At 38.6% G+C, this 15563-nt stretch overlaps 1 protein-coding gene across 3 annotated transcripts in view; it reads left to right on the forward strand.

The window, feature by feature from the left end:
* Nucleotides 1-15563, forward strand: part of LOC127433275 (peptidyl-glycine alpha-amidating monooxygenase B-like) — a 339472-nt gene that overhangs the window by 137103 nt on the left and 186806 nt on the right. The window lies entirely within an intron of this gene.

A 15563-nucleotide genomic window follows, 5' to 3' on the forward strand; every position in this document is an offset into this window, starting at 1 on the left:
TCCCGAACAATGTGTGGCAGGGTGCATTATCCTGGTCTGCAATGATGTTTAGGTAGATGGCACGTGTCAAATTGACATCCACATGAATGGCCGGACCCAGGGTTTCCCAGCAGTATATTGCCCAGAGCATCACACTCCCTCCACCGGCTTGTCGTCTTCCCACAGTGCATCCTGGTGCCATCACTTCTCCAGGTAAACGGCACACACATACATCTTCCACTGCTCCAAGGCCCAGTTCTGATGATCATGTACCCATTGTAGGCACTTTCGATGGTGGACAGGGGTTATCGTGGGCACTCTGACCAGTCTGCGGCTACACAGACCCATACGCAGCAGGGTGCAATGCACTTTGTGTTGTGACACATTCCTCCAGTTACCATCATTAAAATTTTCTGTGACTTGTGCCAAAGTAGACCTTAGTTGGTTCAGACCAGACGGGATAGCCTTCGTTGCCCTCGTGCATCGATGAGCCTTGGGCGCCTAACACCCTGTCGCCGGTTTGTGGTTTGTCCCTCCTTGGACCACTATCGGTAAGTACTCACCACTGCTGACCGGGAGCGCCCCACAAGCCTTGCCGTTTCAGAGATGCTCTGACCCAGTCATCTGGCCATACAATTTGGCCCTTGTCAAAGTTGCTCAGGTCTTTACTCCTGCCCATTTCTCCTGCATTTAACATGTTGATTATAAGAACTGATTGTTCGCTTATCATCTAATCTTCCCAGACCATGACATGTGGCCTTGTTAAGAGATGATCAGTGTTATTCGCTTCACCTGTGAGTGGTCATAATGTTTTGGCTCATCAGTGTATATGGGCAAATGTGTATTTATTATAAACAATAAGATAAGAAAGGCGAGATTCGATCCGACGACCTTTTGCTCAAGTGCTGAACTCACCACTGCTAACTTTCAATAGAACGTGACTACTGATGACCTGGTCAATTACAACACGGGTTAACACCATTAATTTGCATGTTTGTGACCAAAATTTCATATACCAGAGATCTTCTAAACAGATATAACAACCTCTACATTTTTTAACATAGGAGAGAGTGTAACGGTCAACTAGCATGCTATGACAGTAAATCACCTTTTGCGGATACCATACAAACGAATGGGGAGAGCTGTAAACAGACACCTACCAGTCGCAAAATTTTCTGTCTTCTCTTTTAAAACAGCAATTTTATCATAGTAAACCACACACGTAGTTCATTCCAAAAGGATTGTTTAGTGTCAAACATGTTGAAGATTAGTGGACAGGTGGTTAATTCATTAAGTGATGAGCTGTTTCCTCACAAAAGCAGTTTATTCAGCGTAATGAAGCATATTCTCAGTAGACATCATTTTTATTTATTTTTTTAAACTGCTTTTTGTCTCCTCGCCAGTGTACCCATCCAAAGAATTTCTATGGGACCGCCACGTTACACTATTTTAGGCTAAGCTTGTAGGCTCCCCTATGTAGAAGGGTTCTGCATATAGCTTCTATGTGCTACGCTGTGGGATGCGGCAAAAGCAGGCTAAATTTTGTTTCTATTTATAAATCATGAAAAGGTGATGCTGCTGTTTAATTACCAGAGCAAAAATGTAATTTTTCTTTCAATAAAGTTTTATCTTTCAAGTGACAAGGCTTAATTTCACCAAAGTCAAGCAGTGATGAAGGTGGAGAGCAGGGATAAAAACACTTGTGGGTCTTTTATGTCAGTTATCTGTGCACGTATCAATTATATTTATAACATCGATTCAGATACAATTAAAATGGAAATTCACATAGGACGATGTTATTCAAAATACCCAGTATGTCATATCTGTAACACATTGTAATAAATAAAAAAGCACTATAATGTGAATATATAGTATATTTTTAATGTGTATATACTAATGTTTGTCAACAAACAACACATCATAAGATTATGAAGCACAGACATTATTCACACCACCAGAACACCATACATATTAGTCTTATGCACTAATTTCTCTGTATTCTTCATGAGTTAAAAGCAGCTCTTATATTTATACAGACGGGATCATCGCAGACGTTTTTTAATATTGTGACCAAATCAGAGCAGTAAACAACACAAACAGTACATTTAAAATATATGTAAATGTCAGCGCAAGTCAAATTTGGCAATACTTGTGCTGACCCCACCTTTCCTGGGACTTGGCATTGATCAGAAGCAGTTATTGAGGTTTTCCTTGATATTGTTTTATGGGTGTTTTTCCATTAAGCGCCATTGTTTCCCACTGCTGCTGGTCACAGATATGGCGGCTGCGGGGTAAAAGTGACATTATTGAAACAGGTCACTTTAAGGCTGCCATTAATTTGGCATTGTTAGATCGCATTCTACACATCTAAAAGTGTCACACAGCCAAAAGTGTCCCTTTGCGCCTCCTGGTGGTGATTTTTGAACGTGTCTCCCGTGTGAGAATTTAAAGTTTTAACGCGGCGTTAATCCCCTTGTTAGTAAGGTTCAGTCTGGTTGGATGCCCACTGTATGTGCCTTGAGACACACTTTTAACAGTTTAGGTGCTTTTTAAATTGACATGGCGTCTAAATACACAAACAAGCCATCAAAGACGTCTGTCTAGCGCATGTTTAAAATTCTTAAAATCTCTTAAAATTACCCTTATGAACACGTGAGATTCACAAAGTGGTAGGTGAAGTAATACAGCAAATAATGTTTCTTAATGCGTTGCATTAGATGGATTGTCTTGTCTCGCATGACCAAAGAGCAAATATCTGTGAACTTAATTTATGTTTATATATTATTATTTCTTTATATTACTGCCATACAGTACCTGTTTGGAAAAGTTTGGTCACACTTACCTATTCCTTAATATTTTGTTACTGCACATTTTAGAATTTAGAGTACAAAGTCATTAAAACTGAGAAGTAACATAATTGGAAGTATGGATATTATGCAGTGAATGACCAAAACAAATTAAATCAGAACCATCTTATTTTTAAGCTTCTTCAATGTAGCCTTTTGTCTAGATTCCATCTCAGCACACTCTGTTCACTCTCTAAAGCAAATTCATGAGGTGCATTCTGGGTTCATTTTTAAACGATATTGAATGATTTGCCATTTATGCTGGACACTTGTTGACTACTTTTCTTAAAATAAAATAAAACATTTGTATAAACATAAATAATTAGGCACAATTTATTTATTAATGATCTTATCATGAATCTCAATTTTGACAGAATAAATGAATAGGTATTTAATGTAGTTATGTTTATATACTTATAATATAGCGGCCTAATATCTATAGCCAGGGTTGGGAGGGTTACTTTTGAAATGTATTCCACTACAGATTACAGAATACATGCTGTATAATGTAATTTGTAACATATTCCGTTAGATTACTCAAGGTCAGTAACATATTCTAAATACTTTGGATTACTTCTTCAGCACTGGAAGATATTTTCACTCGTTTTGACTATAAAAACTGCCAGTACAGTAAGACAATGAATAATTTCAATTGCAACTGTATCTATCATCAATTTTTCAATGTAATTAATCAGTTTAATTGTAAATTAAAAAATATTTGCTAACTGATTAATTTGACAATTTTGCTATAATTCAAATATTTATGTAGATATTTTTCCGATTAACACTTTTATTGATTCTGACAAATGAAACAGAAAAGCAAAACATATATGCTCAGAATGAACTTTTAACCCCCATTATCCCCCCACCGCCAGCCCCCAACAAACATCCCTGTGGTCAAACCAAATTACACACACACACACACACACACACAAAAAATAATATATATATATATATATATATATATATATATATATATATATATATATATATATATATATATATATATAAATTAAAAAATATTATAATAATAATTACATTTAAACTATAAATCCCTCTCCTCTGCCTCTCCCTGAGAGCCTTCCAAAAAGGTCAGATAGCTACCCCACTTCATAGTAAACACACCCAGGTTGCCCAGCCTTCTATCTGACATCTCCTCAAATGCCGCTACTCTGCCCATCTCCGTGCACCACTCCCGAAATGAGGGCACACCTGCCGACTTCCCCTCAGAATAATCTGTCTACCGATCTTGACACTGGCTAGGACCTAATTTCTTATGTATTTATCCCCTATACTAATGACTGCCCCATCGCCTAAAATACAGAGTCTGGGGCAAAATGAAATTTGAGTGCCCAATACGTCACACATAAAACTCTGAACCCTCAACCAGAATTCTTGGATCTTAACACACCACCAAAAAAACATGAGGTGTATCTTTAAGACCAAGCCTATTCAATTTAGAGGGGGTCCTATAGAATCTATGTAAAATCTTGAATTGCATAAGGCGCACCCTTGCATCTCTAGATGCAGACTTGACGTTTTTTAGAATCCTAGCCCACACTCCCTCCTCCAATACGCCTTGCTGCGTGTTTTATTCCCAGCAAATTTGTCTGATTTAGTTCATTTTTAGTTAATTTTGACCCTTTAATAAAAAGGTTTTCAAGCGATGTGGACAGGTGGGCTTCATTACATTTATCTATGACTGGGAAGGTTAATGTTATTAAAATGAATTGTATTCCAAAATTCAACTACTTGCTACAGTCTCTCCCTATAGATGTCCCCCTCTCTTATTTCTTAGTCCTTCATTTGGAATGGTAAGCATCCTAGATTACATTTCAGTAAACTGCATAGGCCGATTGACAAAGGTGGGCTAGGACTACTCAAGGTTTTGTTTTATTATTATGCGTTCAGTCTCAGGCATTTGGCTCATTGGTTGCTTCCACCTGAAAGAGCCCCTACCTGATTTTGTATTGAACAGGAAGTCCTTGCCCCTATTTCGCCATTGCAAAGCCTTTCTATCAAACTAACCGGGAGAAGTTAAGTCACACCCTGTTATTTCACATTTGCACGTGATTTGGACAAGAGTAGCCAGAGTATTTAATTCGGACATTTATTTAAATGTTGCCTCAAGCATATGGCTGAACCCCAAATTATGTATCAACAAATCCTTTCTGTTGGTCAGAGTAAATTGTGAGGGGGGGTTACTACACTCTGCGACCTGTATGAGAGTGGAGTGTTGAGATCTTTTCAGAATTTGGGTCATCATTTTGGGATTCCCAGATCTCAGTTTTATAGGTATTTACAGCTGCGCCACATGCTCTGTACTGTTTTTGGGAGTAGCACACCCCCACCTAAAGCGGCAGATGCTTTGGGAGAGGTGATTGCTGCTTTTTGAAAAGATCGTGAGGCATCAGTGTATTACTCCATGTTAATTCAGAGTCAGAGTTGGAGGATGGAGACTTAATACATGCCTTCTGGTCTTGTTCGAGGATTCAGGAGTTTTGGTTGAGAGTCCAGAATTTTGTTTGCGAGGTCCTGGGCACTCAGGTTCTGTTCTGTACCAGACTTTGTGTTTTGGATGATAGGGAGGTTATTGATATTGCCAGTGGGTATGTAAAGAGGTGGGTCCTCACCGGCGTGATGATCGGGGACAGATAATTTTGAGGGGATGGAAATTAACATGCACTCCCTCTTTTTATGAATGGTGCACCAAATTGGGCAAGGTAGCATCATTTGAAGAGATGTCATATAGACGGCTTGGCAATTCGGCTGCATATGACTGGAAGACGCCCGGCTGAAAAGCCGTCGCTGGGCAGTACGCTGTCAGAGCCAAAGCTTCGGATTTAGACCAATTGACACTGTATCCTGGAAACTTAGAAAAGGAATTAATAATTCTGTGGAGGCAAGGCATAGATCTAGTGGGGTCGGAGATGAATAATAAAATATCATCTGCGTAAAGCAAAATCTTATGCGCCATACCTCCTGCCACCACCCCTTGAAAAGCATCTGTGGATGATAATGGTTCCAGGGCAAGACAGAACAATAATGGGGAAAGTGGGCAGCCCTGCCGGGTGCCCCTATCCAGAGTAAAATAATCTGAAAGCAATCCATTTGTTTGTACCGCCTCTACTGGGTGTCTATAAAGTAACTTAATACATCCAATAAAAGTATTCCCAAACCCATATATTTCCAAAATCTTAAAAAGATAATCCCATTCTACCATATCAAACGCATTTTCGGCGTGAAGTGAGATGGCAGCGACCAGAGTCTGATCATTCTTCTGCCCTGCTTTGTCACCTGACTCAAAGTATGACTGTCTTGCCCTGAATAGCCAAAACTCCACCTTCCGTGACAAAATAGTATTATATCTGTATTTCAAATGGGACAATTCTCTGAGGTCATCAGATGACATTCGGCGCTTCAGCTCTGCCTCGGCACTTTTAATATTCCCTTCCAACTCCACGAGTTTTCGTGTTTTGAATTTTTTGGTGAAAGATGCATTTCTGGATTTTAGACTTCTGCAGCCGGCACCGGGTGGACCTTATGTTGACTTCGAGAACTTTGTTAACCATTGAACCGTCATCTCTGCTTTTGGGTCCTTTGTCCACCCACCCCCCTGTAACACTATTGATCCATGATCTTGCCACAACGTCGTCATGACAGACCGGCACCGTTCCAAAGTTATGTTGTGGCATTGAATACAGGAATTTCACTTTTCCGGTTGTCACAACGTAATCAGTTACAATGCCACAACCAAAGTTTGGTCATTAAATTATGGTGTAGTTAGGAAATGGACACGTAATTTGGCTAGTTGGGATTACAAAATGGATGAATTTTCTGCTGCTTTTCTCAAATTTTGTGATGCAATTTGCTGCATTTTCTGGGGTTGTTTTGCAGTGAAAACTGACAAATCATCATTATATACCTCTGAAATTGTGTTAATTACATTTTAAATGCAATTACATGTAAATATTTTAGTGCATAATAACTGAATATGCAGTTTGCAACCAAAAAAAAAGGTATTGAAAGACCCATAATTAATTTTAAATTATAATTTTCTGCCTCAGAGAATGCAATAAAACCTATCTAAGTTTAAAATAGATGTACATTAAATCTGTAAGCTAAAACACAAATGAGGATTCAATAATTAGGCCTGTTGCCATTATTACATTGTCTGATATTAAATCTGATATTTATGGCCATATACAAACAAATACAGTTAGAGTTCATATATCTGAGCATTTATGTACACATATAAATTCCACAAGTTTAAAAAAAAAACATGTTGCATATCTGAAAATTGTCATTTTTGTTATATTGTCATATTCTGTATATTGCATATATCTACTTGTAAAGGGATTATAGGGAAAGGAGGAGGTGAGAACCGGCTTGACAACATAAATAATAGTTTAATAATAAACTTAATAACACACAAACATAAACACATACAGGGCAGCTGCCCATAGTTCTCTCTCTCTTTCGAACTGCCGTCTCTGGTCGCCTTTATCCCTCGCTCGCATCATCAGGCTGATTGGGGTCCGGGCGTGCGTCATTCCGGCCCCCCCCCCCTCCTCTGCGCTACACTCCTCTCTGCGTTGCCTCAGGCCGGGGAGCCCCCGGCAAATATTTAACATAATAAATTTGATAACTTAATCTCCTATGTGTGCTATTGTCAGTCATGAGATATTGTAAGTCAGTGCAAAAAAAAAATAGTATATAAAGTATATATAATATATATAATAGGTTGTATTGTACTGTTTTGACATTCAGGCTGTTGGTTGATAGTAAGTTGCCAGTGTGTTGTTAAGAGAGAATATAATTTATGACAGTCCGGTGTGAGATAATAAGATTAATAAAGTGCAGTGCTGATGTATTTTGATCATGAGAGATCAAGAGTTCAAAAGTCTGATCGCTTGGGGGAAGAAGCTGTCATGTAGTCGGCTGGTGCGGGTCCTGATGCTGCGATATATCAATCAGCTCCGGTAAAAGGAGTCTGACTGGGTGGTCTAGTGGTAATTAATTTGCCCAGTGCATAAGAGTTTAAAGGTTCTACTCCGTCCATATACAGTTGTGCACAAAAGTTTGCATACCCTTGGAGAATTGGTAATATACGTACCATTTTTAAAGAAAACATGAGTGAGCAGGCAAAACACATTTCTTTTATTTCTTATGGGATTCATATTCAACTGTAGGTTATAACAGAATGGCACAATCATAAAACAAAACATGGCAACAAAGAAAAAAATGAAATTACCCCTGTTCAAATGTCTGCATACCCTTAGTTCTTAATACTGTGTATTGCCCCCTTTAGCATCAATGACAGCGTGCAGTCTTTTGTAATAGTTGTCTATGAGGCACCAAATTCTCGCAGGTGGTAGAGCTTCCCATTTGTCTTGGCAAAATGCCTCCAGGTCATGCAAAGTCTTTGGTCGTCTTCCACGAACCGCACGTTTGAGATCTCCCCAGAGTGGCTCGATGATATTAAGGTCAGGAGACTGTGATGGCCACACCAGAACCTACAACTTTTTCTGCTGTAACCACTGGAGGCTTATCTTGGCCTTGTGCTTAGGGTCATTGTCGTGCTGGACAGTCCAAGAGCGTCCCATGCGCAGCTTTCATGCAGAAGAATGCAAATTGTCTGCCAGTATTTTCTGATAACATGCTGCATTCATCTTGCCATCAATTTTCACAAGATTCCCCTTGCCTTTAGAACTCACACTCCCCCAAAACATCAGTGAGCCACCACCATGCATCACAGTGGGGATGGTATTCTTTTCACTATAGGCCTTGTTGACCCCTCTCCAAACATAGCGCTTATGGTTGTGACCATAAAACTCTATTTTGGTCTCATCACTCCAAATTACAGTGTGCCAGAAGCTGTGAGGCGTGTCAAGGTGTTGTCAGGCATATTGTAACCGGGCTTTTTTGTGGCATTGGCGCAATAAAGGCTTCTTTCTGGCAACTCGACCATGCAGCTCATTTTTGTTCAAGTATCGTCGTATTGTGCTCCTTGAAACAACCACACCGTCTTTTTCCAGAGCAGCCTGTATTTCTCCTGAGGTTACCTGTGGGTTTTTCTTTGTATCCCGAACAATTCTTCTGGCAGTTGTGGCTGAAATCTTTCTTGGTCTACCTGACCTTGGCTTGGTATCAAGAGATCCCTGAATTTTCCACTTATTAATAAGTGATTGAACAGTACTGACTGGCATTTTCAAGGCTTTGGATATCTTTTTATATCCTTTTCCATCTTTATAAAGTTCCATTACCTTGTTACACAGGTCTTTTGACAGTTCTTTTCTGCTCCCCATGGCTCAGTATCTAGCCTGCTCAGTGCATCCAAGTGAGATCTAACAAACTCTTTGACTATTTATACACAGACACTAATTGCAATTTTAAAATCCACAGGTGTGGGAAATTAACCTTCAATTGCCATTTAAACTTGTGTGTCTGTAACAAGGCCAAACATTCAAGGGTATGTAAACTTTTGACCATTTGGGTGATTTCTGTTATCATTATGATTTAAAAAGGAGTCAAACAACTATGTGATAATAAATGGCTTCATATGATCACTATCCTTAAATAAAAGACCATTTTTTTGCATGATCATTTTTTGCATATTTTCAAAATCAATGCCAAAATGTCACAATTTCTGCCAGGGTATGCAAACTTTTGAGCACAACTGTAATACTATACATTTTAATTAACAAAGATTGCATCCGCACCTCAGTGGATGTATATCTTGATTGGGGACACATTTGTTTGCATTTTTCTATGGGATTCGACTGGAAAAGATTGTAAACTCATGAACTCGCCACAACGAGGAGCGCACACCGCCCATTCTCAATTCCTCAAGTACATCACTGTGGTACATATGTTGCTATCTTAATACTGTAATACTTATGTTGTTTAAAATTAAAAGCAGTTCATGAGCATGATGTTATTTTGCTAGCCATCTTAAACGGATCTTAAACTTTATTTGTCGTTCTTTTGATAAACATAGTTAAGTAAGAAGTTGACGAAACAGGGATCCCTTCTAGACACGACCCGCAAAATCCTAAAGGGACTGAGAAGTGGTAGTTCGGGAATCATTCAACAAAGGAGCTTGGCTTCCCTCTATTGGATATTTCTGGTACTGTGTCTCAAGTTAATTGCATCTCAGAACTGGGTTAAACATATGGCTTTGATTTTCTAGTATTTTTACATTTCAGTTGATATTTTTATTATATTTTATTTATATAAAAATAAAAAAGTTTGTGGTGTACATTTTCATTACAATATACTTAGACTTCTATAGCTTTTTTATTTCACTTTAAAAACTGTGTTCAATTGCAATGGCAACAGTATTTAAGATATCAAATATCCCTTTACAATTGTACATCAGCAGTGTCTTGACATTATTCTGAAGAATGTCTTGGCATAATAATGAATCCCCTAGGTGGAGTATTCAAAATTCAGTACCTGCGATTTTCAAAAAATGCACACCGTCAAGACCGCAGGTGTGACACGGGTGAACATAAACATCCTAGGTAGTATTTCACTGTTAAACACCATAGCACAGGAACGATGGCAGACAAATGGGAGAGAGTACACAGCAAGGAAGTAATTACTGTGGAAAACACGTAAATTGTCCATATTTCTATTCTTATAATTCATTTCTTAAAGGTCATTTACACTACACTTCTTATGAATATGCTGTCTTCATTTATATATATATGTGTGTGTGTGTGTGTGTGTGCTTAAAACGTAGCACTCTTAAAATAGGGCCCCTCATATTAATTGTGAAACTACATAGTCAAGTCATTTTTGTTTGTCTAGCCCCTTTCACAACACATATCGTTTCAAAGCAGCTTTACAAAAAATCATGCATTACCAGAAAATGAAACTGTAATTTCTATAATGTCTTAGAATCATCATTGTGTAGTTTGATCAAATATGATTGTAAAAATAAGTAATTAAATAATAATTGTATTTAGAACCCCAGTGAGCAAGCCGAAGGCGACTGAGGCAAGCAACACAAAACTCCATAAGATGTTGGTTAATGGAGAAAAATAACCTTGGGAGAAATCAGGCTCATTGTGGGGGCCAGTTCCCCTCAGGCTAACATTATGAATATAATGCCATTATTACTTATGTATAGAGCAAGTCATGGTTTAAAATGATTTAAGTAAGTGTTAAGGGTCAGTGTTTAAACAAAGATTTTGTATGAACTGTACGATTAATGACTAATGTCTTTGAAGTCCATCCTGGATTAACTGCAGAAATTCACATAGATGCATTGTCCTTGTTAGTTGGCTGATGAAGGGTTTTGTTGGCAATTAATTGATAGTCTGTTTATTCCATTATAAGAGTGTAGTCCATCATTAGACTGAGGTGATGCAGGCAGAGATCAGTGAGGTGCATCGCAGTTCAACAGGCCAGTCATTTCAGTGAGGTCTATCTTAAGTCCAAGGTTCAGGCAATGGCATATGATGTATCCCATGTCTTATGGTTGGAGTTGGCATCAGTTCATCCTCTGCTGTCCATCGTAATAGACTGAAGTGATGTTTGGATGGCACTGGCTGCTATTAGTCATCATCACTAAGAGACACGTAGCAGTGGAGTCCAACATGAAGCAGGAATGGAGCTGGTTCTGGCCGGTTCTGGTGACCTGAGGATAGGAGTCCTGAGGTTGAGACAGGGAAACAAATAAAATAATATTAGCATAGATGCCATCCAATTTATTGAAGAGTTCTAGATCATGGTCAATGTTTCTGGTTTCTGATTCCAGCAGACCTAACTAAAGCAGCCTAATTGTGAGTTGAAGGATAAATTAGGTGTATGCCTGGCTAAATTGATGAGTCTTCCATTCAAATACTTGTATGTAGTTAACAGAAATTTAACAGGTAGCCAATGTAATGACGATGAAATGGGGCTAATATGATCATATTTCTTGGTTCTAGTCAGCACTCTGGCTGCTGCATTTTGAAACAATTGAAGTTTATTTATTGATCTTGCTGGACATCCTCCCAGTAATGCATTACAATATCTAGTCTTGAGGTCATGAACACATAAATTAGATTTTCGGCATTAGCAACAGAGAGCATGTGTCGTAATTTAGCAATATTTCTTAGGTGGAAGAATGCTGTTCTACAAACATTGGTAATTTGATTTTCAAAGGACAGATTGGTATCAAATATAACACCTAAGTTCTTCACTGTTGAAGACGATGTAACAGTACATTCATCGACAGTCAAATTATATTTTAGCGGCTTGTTTTTAGAGGTTTTTGGTCCAACAATTAGTACCTCTGTTTTGTCGGAATTTAGTAGAAGGAAATTTCATTGATACACTCTGCTAATTTGGAGAATTGTGAAATTTCGTCAGGTTTTGAAGAAATATAAATTTGGGTATTGTCGGCATAACAGTGGAAATTTATTCCACAATTCCTGATAATATCTCCCAGGGGAAGCATATACAAGGAGAAAAGGAGGGGCCCTAAAACTTATCCCTGTGGCACTCCATACTTTTGTTTTTGGTTGACAATTCCTCATTTACATAGACAAAGTGGTAGCGGTCTGCTAAATAAGTCCTAAACCATGCTAATTCAAGTCCACAAATGCCAACATAATTCTGTAGCCTATTCAAGAGAATGTCGTGATCTATCATGTCGAATGCAGCACTAAGATCTAAAAGCACTAGAAGTGAAATGCAGCCGCGATCAGATAATAAGAGCAAGTCATTTGCAACTCTGATAAGTGCAGTCTCTGTACTGTGTTGGGGCCTAAATCCTGACTGAAATTGTTTATATGTACTATTTCTCTGTAGAAATGAACATAGTTGGGAGGATACTACATTTTTCTAGTATTTTTGACATAAACGGGAGATTTGAAATTGGTCTATAATTAGCCAGTTCTCCAGGATCAAGTTGTGGCTTCTTAATAAGGCAAGTTTGATAACTGCCATTTTAAAGTTTCTTGGGACATGTCTTAAGGATAGCGAGGAGTTAATAATGTTAAGAAGAGGTTCTGAGATTACAGGGAATACCTCTTTAAGAGCTTAGTTGGTATTGGATCTAATATACATGTTGTTGCTTTTGATGTTTCGATAAGTTTTGTCAGCTCTTCATGACCTATGACAGCGAAGGATTGAAGTTGCACGTGAGGAAAATTATGAGATGCTGTTTTCTGAGGTACTGTGACAGATGATTGCATAATTCCAATTTTATTTCTTATTATTTCAATTTTATCAGTAAAGAAATTCATTAAGTCATTACTCTTATGCTGCGACAGAATATCTGGTTCAGTTGAGGCTTTATTCCTAACCAATTTAGCCACAGTACTGAATAAACACCTAGGATTATTGTGGTTATTTTCTATGAGTTTGCTAAAATATGCTGACCTGGCAGCTTTTAATACCTGTCTGTAGCTACAGACACTATTCTTCCATGCACTGCAAAATACCTCTAATTTTGTATTCTTCCACTTGTGCTCCATTTTCCGAGCTGCTCTCTTGAGAGCATGAGTGTGATCATTGTACTGTGGTGCAGGGCTTTTTCCTTTAATTTTCTTTAACCGAAGGGGGGCGACACTATCAAGAGTGCCAGAGAAGACTGTATATATATTTTCTGTTATTTCATCAAGTTCTTCTAGGCTTTGGGGCTAACTGAGTGTATGAGATAGATCTGGAAGATTATTAGCGAAGCCATCTTTAGTGGTCGAAAGAAAAGTTCTACCTGAACGATAGCGTGGTGTAGATTGAGTAACATTACCTGATAGCAGCATACAAGAGTTGAGGTAATGATCTGAAATGTCATCGCTCTGCGGTAGAGTTTCTGTATTATCAACATCAACTCCATATGACAGAATTAAATCTAGCATATGATTATGATGATGAGTTGGTCCTGTCACATTTTGTCTGACTCCAAGAGAGTTGAGAATATCGATAATTGCTAAATACAATGTGTCATTTTCATTATCTATGTGAATGTTGAAGTCACCAACAATTAAAACTCTATCTGCAGTAACTACAAGATCTGATAAAAAAAAAATTTGCAAATTCACCAAGGAAATCAGAATAAGGCCCGGGTGATCTATATACTGTAGCAAGGGCAAAAGATGACAGGGTTTTTATTTATATCTGACGGTCTCACATTAAGCATTATTAGTTGAAATGACTTATGTTCTGTCCTCTGAGTAACACCAAAAACTTCACTCTAAATTGCAGCAACACCTCCTCCTCGACCCTTCAGATGAGGCTCATGTTTATAACAATAACCTGGGGGAGTAGATTCATTTAAACTAATATATTCGTCTGGTTTAAGCCAGGTTTCAGTCAAACAGAGCGCATCCAAACTATGATCTGTAATAATTTAATTTACAATTAGTGCTTTGGTAGAAAGAGATCTAATGTTTAGTAGTCCTACCTTCATGTGATGTTTATCTTTCATTTTTTTGTTTTGTTCAAATTTGACCTTTTTCTAAATGATTTAGTGAGAGTTTTGTGTTTGGTAGTTTGGGGAACAGACACAGTCTCTATGTGATATCTAGGTGATACAGTCTCTATGTGTTGTAGTTTATGTGGCCTGTGTGAAATCTCAAGGCAGCTAGCAGACTTTCGGATTAGCCAGTTTGTCTGCTTTCTGACCTGGGCCTCAGTTAGTCAAATACTATCATTATTAAGACTATGAACCAAATTACTTGAGAGGAGAGCGGCACCTTCCCTGGAGGGATGGAGTCCATCTCTCTTAAGCAGGTCAGGTCTACCCCAAAAACTCTTCCAATTTTCTGTAAATCCTATGCTATTCTCCAGACATCACTCAGACATCCAGCCATTCAATGACACTAATCTACTATAAACCTCGTCACCATGTTGAGCAGGGATGGGGCCAGAGCATATTACAGTGTCTGACATAGTTTTTGCAAGTTCACACACCTCTTTAACATTATCTCTAGTGACCTCCGACTGGCGAAGCCGGACATCATTAGTGCCGACATGAATAACAATTTTAGAAAATCTACATTTAGAATTAGCCAGCACTTGTAAATTTGATCTGATGTCAGACGCTCTGGCACCCGAAATGCATTTAACAATAGTGGATGGAGTCTCTATTTCCACGTTCCTTACAATAGAATCATCAATTATTAGGGCTCTTTCAACATGATTCTCAGTGGGTGCATCACTGAGTGGGGGGAATCGATTGGAAACCTGAACAGGAGAGTGGTGTCGCTTTGCTGAGCGAGTATGCCTTCGAGATGTCACCCAAACACCCTGCTGCGGGGGCTCTTGGACAGGAACCAAAGTGTGTGTGTTGCTTGCTGTTCTACCCACATCCGAAACAGTATCTACCGGCTTCTCTTTCTCACTGACCTCCACTAGCATTCGGATGCGTGTCTCTAACTCATTAACCTTCTCCGTCAGCCTGACTAATTCCTTACATTTATCACATGTGAATTCCTCACTGCTGACGAAAGAAGCTATTGTAAACGTGACATGCAATGCAGGAAGAAATAACATGAGCGGATGCCATGACTTGATTGTTGTTGTTGTTGATTGTTCCTGAGTGGTATGGGTTTGAGATTGATGTGAATCCCACACGCAATTGTTTGTTGTTATGGTTATTCTTGATAGGCGGTGCTTTGAGATCGATGCAGTAATCCGTGTAACACTGAGGAGAAAAACAGGTGTGCACTGTAAAATGCGTGCAGTTTAATTGCGATAAAAATAGAAAGCGGATGCACGCAGTTGAATCGCGGTAAGAGA

Source organism: Myxocyprinus asiaticus, chromosome 43 (genome assembly GCF_019703515.2).
Source record: "Myxocyprinus asiaticus isolate MX2 ecotype Aquarium Trade chromosome 43, UBuf_Myxa_2, whole genome shotgun sequence".
Classification (NCBI taxonomy): Eukaryota; Metazoa; Chordata; class Actinopteri; order Cypriniformes; family Catostomidae; genus Myxocyprinus; species Myxocyprinus asiaticus.